Here is an 8,586-nt window from a genome sequence, read left to right as displayed (position 1 = left end):
CCCGCCACCGCTCGTGGTCCCGGCCAGCCTTCGGCCGCGCTGTTATCCCGGCGCCCGGGGCCACACCTCCGGGCTCCGCCTCCCCCAGCACCGCCCAGGTAGGGGCGGCCCCCTGGCGCCCTTCCTGGGTAGGGAAAGAAGTGCCCCGGCCTGCAGGGGCCGCGAGGGATGCCTGGGTCCGAGCGTCTCTCGAGCAGCCGCGCACGCGCCGGCTCAGCGAACTCGTGCGTGCAGTGAGCCAGGTGCACTAGTTGCACGCGCGTCCCGCTCGCCCGAGCTCGGCGGGCCCGCCTGGCGTCCGGTCATCTCCCGGAGCAGGTCGGTCCGAGAGGCCCGCGGTGCCCCTCTTGGCCGCCCGGAGCGCGCGGAGCGCCGGCGCCGCCAGTTAAAGTGTAGCGGGGCCGGGCCGCCGCCGACCGTCCCTGCACTCGGGCCGAGCTGCCCACGGTGAGTAGCGGGGACGCGCTAGACCCCGGGTCCACCCGGCCCGAACGGCCCCGGCCGCAGCCCGGAGCCCCAGCGGCCTCAGGCCGAGAGGTCGGGTGGGACCGGAGGACCCCGGCTGGACGCCGAGGCTGGGGCTCCACTTGACGCTGCGGCTGAGCCCCGGGAAACAAAAACGGTGGGACGGGGACAGCAAAGCCTCACTGAGTTCTTCGCGGGAGCTAGTTCCTCGCAGGAACTAAGTTATATGTAATTCGTGTAATAGAAACCCTCCCTTTCCCCGGGTGTTCTGGTCAACGTATGTTTTCACAAAATGAGGCCTGACACTAACACTTCGGTCTCCGGAGGCGGAAGCCTTCACCCTTTGGGTTTGGAGGCGGGTTTTCGAGTTTCACTGAGCTCAGGATTTATGAGCAGCGTTAAATGCAAATTTTGGGCCCGCCTTTCAGAGAGCCAACCCAGCCCCTCAGGTCCAGCAGGGTCCGGAATCTGCATTTAACTTGACATTGCTGGTAATTCTGCGCAGGTGGACCAGGACCATCTTGTGAGGCACAGTGGTTTGGGGGAAGGTTAATAAAAATCAGCTGGGCCAACAGCAGATCAAAGTGCTTGGAACTTTGCTGCTTCAGCTGCCTGCGTTTGCAAAGGACAAGGTGGGGGTGACCAACTCAAGGTCCCTTAAACTTGGAGGCCAAGTTAGGTCCATTCTTTACATGAGACCAAGGCCTAAGGAGGGATGGAATTGTCAGCTGGTGCGAGGTTGACTTAGTCAAGCAGCTCTTTTGCTGAGGTCCTGTGCACCAGGCCTGGCCCACCTGCCTGATCCAGGTTCGGGCCAGCATGGAGCGGGCCCAGCTAGAGCTGGGGGCTCTGGCATGCACACATGTAGGTTTCAGGTGACGCTTCCAGAGGATTGGTCTGGTTTCTAACCAAGGAGAGTGGCTCAGGTGAGGCTGTTGCCTCACCCATGCCTGGGGCTGGGCCACCCTGGGCCCCTCGCTCAACCTCTCTGAGTTGCTTTGAGCCCTGGGGTCCCAGAGATCATTTGCAGCTCTAATAGTTGTCTTTCTTCTGAGCAAACATGCGCAGGGTGCCAGCCCTGGGGTGCAAAGGTGCCTTTGGACTGAGGATGAGGGCGGTGAGAACATGTTCAAGGACACATGTGCCCAGCCTGCTGTGGAAGCGCAGATGCAGACAGCCTCGTCTTCCAGCTCTTGAGATCATGAATTTTGTCCCATGGTGCAGAGGAACCACGGCAGGCGTTTTGGCGGTGGTCAGTTTTCAGTTTTAGAAAGCCCACCTGGGTGGCTGTGCCAGGCCGTGGGAGGCCAGTCCCTCTGAGGCCAGCGAGGAGGCAGGTGCTTACCGAAATGCGTTCACTGGACAAATAGCCGAGTCCCTGTGGGCCAGGCTTCGAGCCGTGCCAGCTTTACAGCTGGCCCCAAAGCAGGCCCTGCTGCAGGAGCTTGGGCTGTTGAGTGTGAGGGCTTTGGGGACAACCAGGGATGCAGAGGTTAGTCCTCTATCTGGAAATAGAGTTTGTGAGTCAGACATTTATAGGGGTGGTAGAGAGGGGAGGAGGATAGGTCCCCGGGGAAGGAGAACTCCCTGGAGGTAAAGGCTAGGAAAACCTGAGAGTGAGGGGGCAGCCGAGGTGTCAGATGAGGCAGAGGGGCCAGGGGTGGCCTGGCCTGAGGTGGGCCCCTGGCTTAGGTCCTTGGCAAGAAGGGGTGAGACAGGCAGGGGAGGAAGTGGGTTTGGAGGTGGAGTGGGGTGGTTTTCTTTCAAGAAAGGGCAAGGTTAAGATTATTTCTCCAGGGGAAGATACTGGTGGGCAAAGGAGAGAGGAAACATGAGGCCAGCATGGTGCCGAGGTGGCTGAGCATCGGGTAGGAGGAGTAGGAGGAGGGAACCTGGGCAGCAGGTGCTGGCCATTGACTTGGGACACAGACTGAGTGATCCCCCAGTGCCCTGGGTCCAGGGTTGGGTGTGTGTGGGCACAGAGGTGACACTGCCCTGGTCCTGGTTCTCTGATGCCCACGGCAGGACTGCAGAGTGGGCAGTCCCACAGAGAGCCCTTCAGCCACAGCTGGTGTTCTCTGTGGGCCAGCAAGATGTGCCTGCCTGTCTTTTCGGGGGGAAGGGGTCTGTCTGCTCTGGCTCGGAAGTTCATTCCAAAAAGTGTCCCTCCACAAGAGGGCTTTGTTGGTTAAGCATGCAGCCTCCAAGGTGGCCTGCTGGAAGGAACACCATTTGTTTGAATGCCTAAGTCCAACAGTGTCGTGGCTTTAAACAGGAGGCGGGACCATTGTGGGTCAGGAGGTCTCAGCTTCCTCTCTCTAACCTCTGGAAGTCACTGCCCTTCTCAGAGCCTCAGTTTCCTCTGCTGTAAAGTGGGCAGATGAGACAGTGTAATGGCAGTGAGGTGACTCAAGTCTGTGAGGGAAGTGCAGATGCTCTGATCTTCCCCCTTTGGCCATGAATTCTTCTGGGTCTAGCTTTCTGAAAGAGCCACTGTGCAGTGTGCCTTCAAGTCTTGGTATTTAGTAGGCGCTTGTGAAATGCTTGAATAAACGAATGAATGAGTGCATACCTTCCTCCTAGGCCGGCACCAAAGCCTGCCTGCCCAGGAGAGCTGGTTTGAGTTTCTTCCTCCTCTTCCTCCTCTGGTGGGGTGAAGGGCACCTCTCCTGGAGCCTGGAAGACCACTCTGTCTAGTACCCATGGCTGTGACCCCAGAACCCCTGGGACAGGCTCTGTGCCGCTGCTGGGGGTGGAGAGACCAGGGTTCCAGATCCCTGGCTGTGCTAGTTACTCCCCAGTGCCAGCCTCGTATGAGGCTGTGTGTGTCCTGGGGCCTCAGTTTCCCCATCCATAACATGAAGCTGACATCAGCCCTGGTGGCCTGGCAGGGCTGTTGGGAGACTCTGAATAGGTGGGAAAAAGCTGAAGGACTTAAAAGGGCTGTGTAAATTTAGGGGCAGGGGAGGTGGGACAAGAAATAAACAGATGATCTCCACGGCCCAAACAGGGAAATTCCTTTGGACCCAAGTGCAGCGATGCCCTCAGGCTGTCGCTTTCATCAGACCTTTGTTTCTCTGCCCTATCCATCAGCAAGGGAACAAGACCATCAGGGTTGTTGACATGTCCCAGGCCCAGTCTCCACCCACACAGGTGGAATTTTCCACTTCTTTTTTTTTTTTTCAAATATTAATCAAGGCCCCAGCCAGTCAACAGTGGACCCATTGTCTCATGAAGAGCAAGCTGTTTCTGGCAAACACTGGCCACCTCCCAGGGCTCCGGCAGCCCTCCCGAGCTGGGACGGGTGCTGTTGGGAGCACCCCACCCTCGGTACCACCCTCCCCCCGCCACCCAGTGTTCTGCTCCAGCTGGTTGAGTTTTGCAGAGTCCGTGGCCATGCCTGCTTTGAGCCAGGGACCCTGAGGCCACACTGAGAGCTTGCCCCCTGTTCACAGCAGGGCCATGGTTTCTCTGCTCCAGTGAGGAGGGCTGGCCCAGGAAGGCCCACAGACGTGGGCCACGGTGTTCAGTCCATGTTAACACTACCCCTGCCAGTTCCTAGGGCGAAACCCCGTGAGGCCACAGCCCTTGTGTACTTGCATCGATCTTCACGTGCGCTGTCACACTGGCGCCTGGAAGAAGGTCCAGAACGCGGAGGAGGCTGGTACTGTTTTTCTCTCAAAGCCCCAACTGTACGTGGGTGACAGAGTCAGCCTCCCAGAGCTTGAGGGAGGATTACTGGAGATGTCAGGGGGTGGAGCAGTGGGCATGTGTGGGACTCATACCAAAGGGGCAGCCACCTATCTCTCCATCAGTGATACTTGGAACCACGGTCCGTGGATGCTGGTTGATGTCCTACCCTAGCCTTGGTGCCTGATTGATTCCTGCACTTTCGTTCAGTGATGGAGCTGTTCGTAGTTGACACAAGGAAGCAGTGGGCGTTTTTAAGCAGCCGACCTGGCAGTCCGTAGGGCCCTCTGCCGCTAAGCCCCTCCAGAAGCTTGAAAGGGACACAGTAGCGGGCATGTGTGGGAAAGTTGGCTGACTCGTATCTCGCCGCTGCTTTATAAAAGGAAGTGAGCTGGCTACCTGCAGGGCTGCTGCCGGGTGTGATCTGGCGTCCCTGTCCCGGCCCCGCTGTGGCTGCGATGGCGCATCCACAGGGGGTCGCTTAGCACCTCCAGGGCCTTGCTGGCCTCCGGAGGAGTGTGTCTCGGAGCCTGTGGTAGCGCCTGAGTGAACGCGGACTAAAGATCAAGCAGGCCTTGCATTTCTCTAATGATCAGTGATGTTGAGCATCCTTTCATGAGGTATCACCTCACACCAGTCAGAATGGCCATCGTCAAAAAATCTACGAACAGTAAATGTGCTTGAAGGAGGAAGCGGGTAGCAAACCTTTGTTGAACGCCCCGACTTCTGTGGAACAGGGTGGAGTCCATCAGCGTACATCAGGCTCCGGCCTCCGAGTTTCTCCCACTCTGCCTTCATTCCCTCACTCCTTTAGCAGAGAGATCTGAGATTTAAAGCAGATAGCAACAACGAAAGCCCTTTTTGTTATGGAAAATTTGGAACACATACAAAATTAGCCAGAAGAGAGTATTGAATCCCATATCCCATCCCCTCATGGGTGATCCTGTTTCGTCTGCCCCCCAAATCCCTGGGGTTTTTTAAACCAAATCCCAAATATTGCTTATTTTTCTCTGTCAATCTTTCAGTAGGTATTTCTGAAACAGTCATTTTAAACAACATTACCACAGAACCAGTGTCACATCTGACAAACAGTGACTTCTTAATATCCTCAGATATCCGGTCAGTGTTCAAATTCCTAGGACCTGAGTGAGATCCACACGTCATTCTCTCATGATCTGTGGATTTCCCTCCATCTCTCTCTGCCTTGTTTCTTTTTTACTTGAACTTGTTGAAGAAATGTCGGGCTTTCCCTTGGCCTGGATTCTGTGTGTGGGATCCCACATTCCTCTGATCTTCAAATTTCCTCCAAATCGGTGGATTTAGAAGTGTGAGCAGATTCAGGTCTGGAGTTTGTGGTGAGGATATTTCATTGTGTTCTCTCATTCACACATATCTCATTCAGACATATGCAGAGGCGAGAGGGGAGGAGCTGCAAACATTAGAGGCCCCCGCAGAGGCTGGCGCCCACTGTCGCCAACAGGAAACCCCCGGCCCGGGTCACACAGAAGTCCTGGCAGAGCTGGGGACAAAAGCCTGGCCTGTGGTTGGCATCATACTTGGGGCTCCTCCCTGGGGTTTTCTTGGCATTCTGAGCAGTCTCTGCCCTGTCCTGTATCCCACCCTCGGCACCAGGAGGGCGCAAGGACAAGTGGACCCTGCCCAAGCAGCCAGAGTTATCTCCGAGGCAGCAAATGATTAGCTAATTCAAGAGAAGAGGGGAGAGTTTCTGATTCATTTGTTTATTCGGCACCAAAATGTGGGGGATGAGAGTTTTAGTAAAAGAAACTTGACTTTTGAAGAAAATGAGTTTTTTTTAATTAAAAAAAATTAAGCTACAACATACGGTAAAGTGTACTGATGGTGAATTTTTATCTGTATATGCACCCAGGTGATCATCACCAGGTCAGGATCCAGAATGTTCCTTGTGCCCCTTATTTTATTTTATTTTATTTATTTATTTGCTGTGGCATGCAGGATCTTAGTTCCCCGACCACGTATCGAACCCATGCCCCCTGTAGTGGAAGCACGAACTCTTAACCACTGGACCACCACGGAAGTCCCTCCCTGTGCCCCTTCTAAGTGGTACCTCTCTCTGCCCCGGCACAGATGTCTCAGTTCAGTGTCCGTATCTCAGACTGCCCAGGTGTGGGAGCTGTAGGCTGCATGCCGGCCTGCCCCCATCATGTGTCTACTCAGCTGGCATTACAGAGTGCCAGACTCTGCGTTGGGGGCCAGGCCACAGAGCCTTTGGCTGGGGCGATGGGCCTTTGACAGCTCATTTCACCTCTAGGGTTGAGGTCTCAGTAAGTGGTACAAAGAGAAGTCCCAGGATGGATGTGGCCAGGGGCCGAGAAAGGCTTCTCAGAGGGAGCATTGGCTGAGCAGGGTCTGAGGGAAGGTGAGAGGTGACCCAGGTGCAAGGAGGTGGGGACCCCATACCTGGAAGAAGGAGCACACGTGCAAAGGCCCAGGGTGGGAGGGAGGGTAGGTGGTCTGGGTGCCTGGAACCCAGAGAGTGAGGCTCATGGTTGGGTGAGGGGTGATGGGTGAGGCGGGGGCAGGAGGCAGGGCTCCTGGGGCTGTGAGGAAGCTTGCTCCACCATCTTGGGAGGATGGGTGGCCTGGGCTGGAGGTGGGCAGTGAGGTTCCTATGCGGGGAGGGGGCAGCTGCCCAGGGTTCTTCACTGGACCATTACTCCCCAGCCCGGCTGCCTCTCTGACCAGACCCTTCCCACCGGGGCCACCACCCCAAACTCCCCTCCTCCCACCCCAGGGCTGGGCGATCAGGCGGCTGTGTCATTGAGAAGGCTTTGCCAGGCTGCAGGGAAGCAGCCGAACTTTACCACTTCTTGGCCTCCACAGCCTTGGGTGGTGACTTGTCCCCTTTCCATGTGCTGACGGTGACTTTTTAGCTCCCAGAATGTGGCTGTGTTGGGCGTGTCCTGCCTGTGACTTGAAAAGGGACAGGGGCTCCCCTCTCAGGCTTGTTTCCTTTCTGTGATGTGGGACTGATGGTGACGGTGATAATGATGATGAAGCCCGCTCCCCCAGGGTCTGTGGGAGATTCAGTGCGTGATAACCCACGTGAAGTGCTCAGGATGGGTGGCTGCCCCTATTATGACTACTTTACTTATAACTCTGTTTGGTTTCGTGGCTTAATGGAGCTCCGTGAGCAGACCGTGGCAGCTACGGAGCATTATTCATTTGACCCACACAAAGCCCAGCCTAGAAGGTTGAGAACCTTGTCAGAGGTCTCTCAGGAGAGCAGGTCAAAGCTGGGACTAGAAGGCCAAATCAAAGGCAGGTGGCCTGCCCTGAATCTTGCATTGGAGAACAACCCCTCAGAGACCCCCAGAAAGCCGACGATGGCGGCGCCCTCCCCCCGCCCCCTTCTGCAGTTCTCTCTCAGGATTGTCGTCACCACCCTGGCCCATGGGCTCAGAGACAGTGCCAACCCTGGGGCACCAAGGGGCTTAGTGCCCACGAGCAGCTGAGCTTTGTGCCTCGGTCTGCTCAAGCCGTGTCTGTAGTGACAGGGCTAGCCAGCCACTGTGTAAATGGTTAACAGCATCCTTTCTTGTGACGGGGCCCTTTTTATGGCTCTGTCCCCCATGGGTGGACAGTGAGGTTTTCACCATTGTTTGCCAGCATAAACAACTCGGGACAGACCTCTAGGCTTGTTTTTTCACAGTTGTGCAGAGTTCTCTTTTGGTTAAATTCTTTTTTTTTTTTTTTTTTTTTTTTTGCCTGCGGCATGCAGCGTGTGGGATTTTAGTTCCCCAACCAGGGATTGAACCCATGTGCCCTGCATTGGAAGCGCGGAGTCTTTTTTTTTTTTTTTTTTCCCGGTGGCTTTGCTGTTCTTTTATTCTGACTCCCAGGTCAATAGTTTTCCCATTGCATCATGTCTTACTTTTTTTTTTAATTAAAAAATTGTTTTTTATTGGAGTATAGTTGCTTTACAATATTGTGTTAGTTTATATTGTACAGCAAAGTGAATCAGCTATATGTATACATATATCCCCTCTTTTTTGGATTTCCTTCTCATTTAGGTCCCCACAGAGCATTGAGTAGAGTTCCCTGTGCTATGCAGTAGGTTCTCATTAGTTATTTACTTTCTACATAGTATCAATAGTGTATACATGTCAATCCCAATCTCCCAATTCATCCCACCCCCCCACCCCTTTCCCCCTTGGTATCCATATGTTTGTTCTCTACGTCTGTGTCTCCATTTCTGCTTTGTAAATAAGATTGTCTATACCAATTTTTTCAGATTCCACGTATATGCGTTAATATACGATATTTGTTTTTCTCTTTCTGACTTACTTCACTCTGTATGACAGTCTCTAGGTACATCCGTATCTCTACAAATGACCCAATTTCGTTCCTTTTTAATGGCTGAGTAATATTCCATTGTATATATGTACCACA

At 54.6% G+C, this 8,586-nt stretch overlaps 1 protein-coding gene across 1 annotated transcript in view; it reads left to right on the top strand.

Moving 5' to 3' along the window:
* The first annotated feature begins 129 nt into the window (after positions 1-129).
* Positions 130-8,586, top strand: part of CHDH (choline dehydrogenase) — a 61,212-nt gene continuing 52,755 nt past the window's right edge. The window contains exon 1 of the mRNA XM_036868417.1: positions 130-447. The gene's annotated coding sequence lies outside the window, so the exon portion shown is untranslated. The remainder of the gene's footprint in view (positions 448-8,586) is intronic.

The sequence above is a fragment of the Balaenoptera musculus genome, chromosome 11 (genome assembly GCF_009873245.2).
Source record: "Balaenoptera musculus isolate JJ_BM4_2016_0621 chromosome 11, mBalMus1.pri.v3, whole genome shotgun sequence".
Lineage (NCBI taxonomy): Eukaryota > Metazoa > Chordata > Mammalia > Artiodactyla > Balaenopteridae > Balaenoptera > Balaenoptera musculus.
The sequence above is the reverse complement of the archived record's forward strand: the minus strand, read 5'-3'. Positions and strand labels throughout refer to the sequence as shown.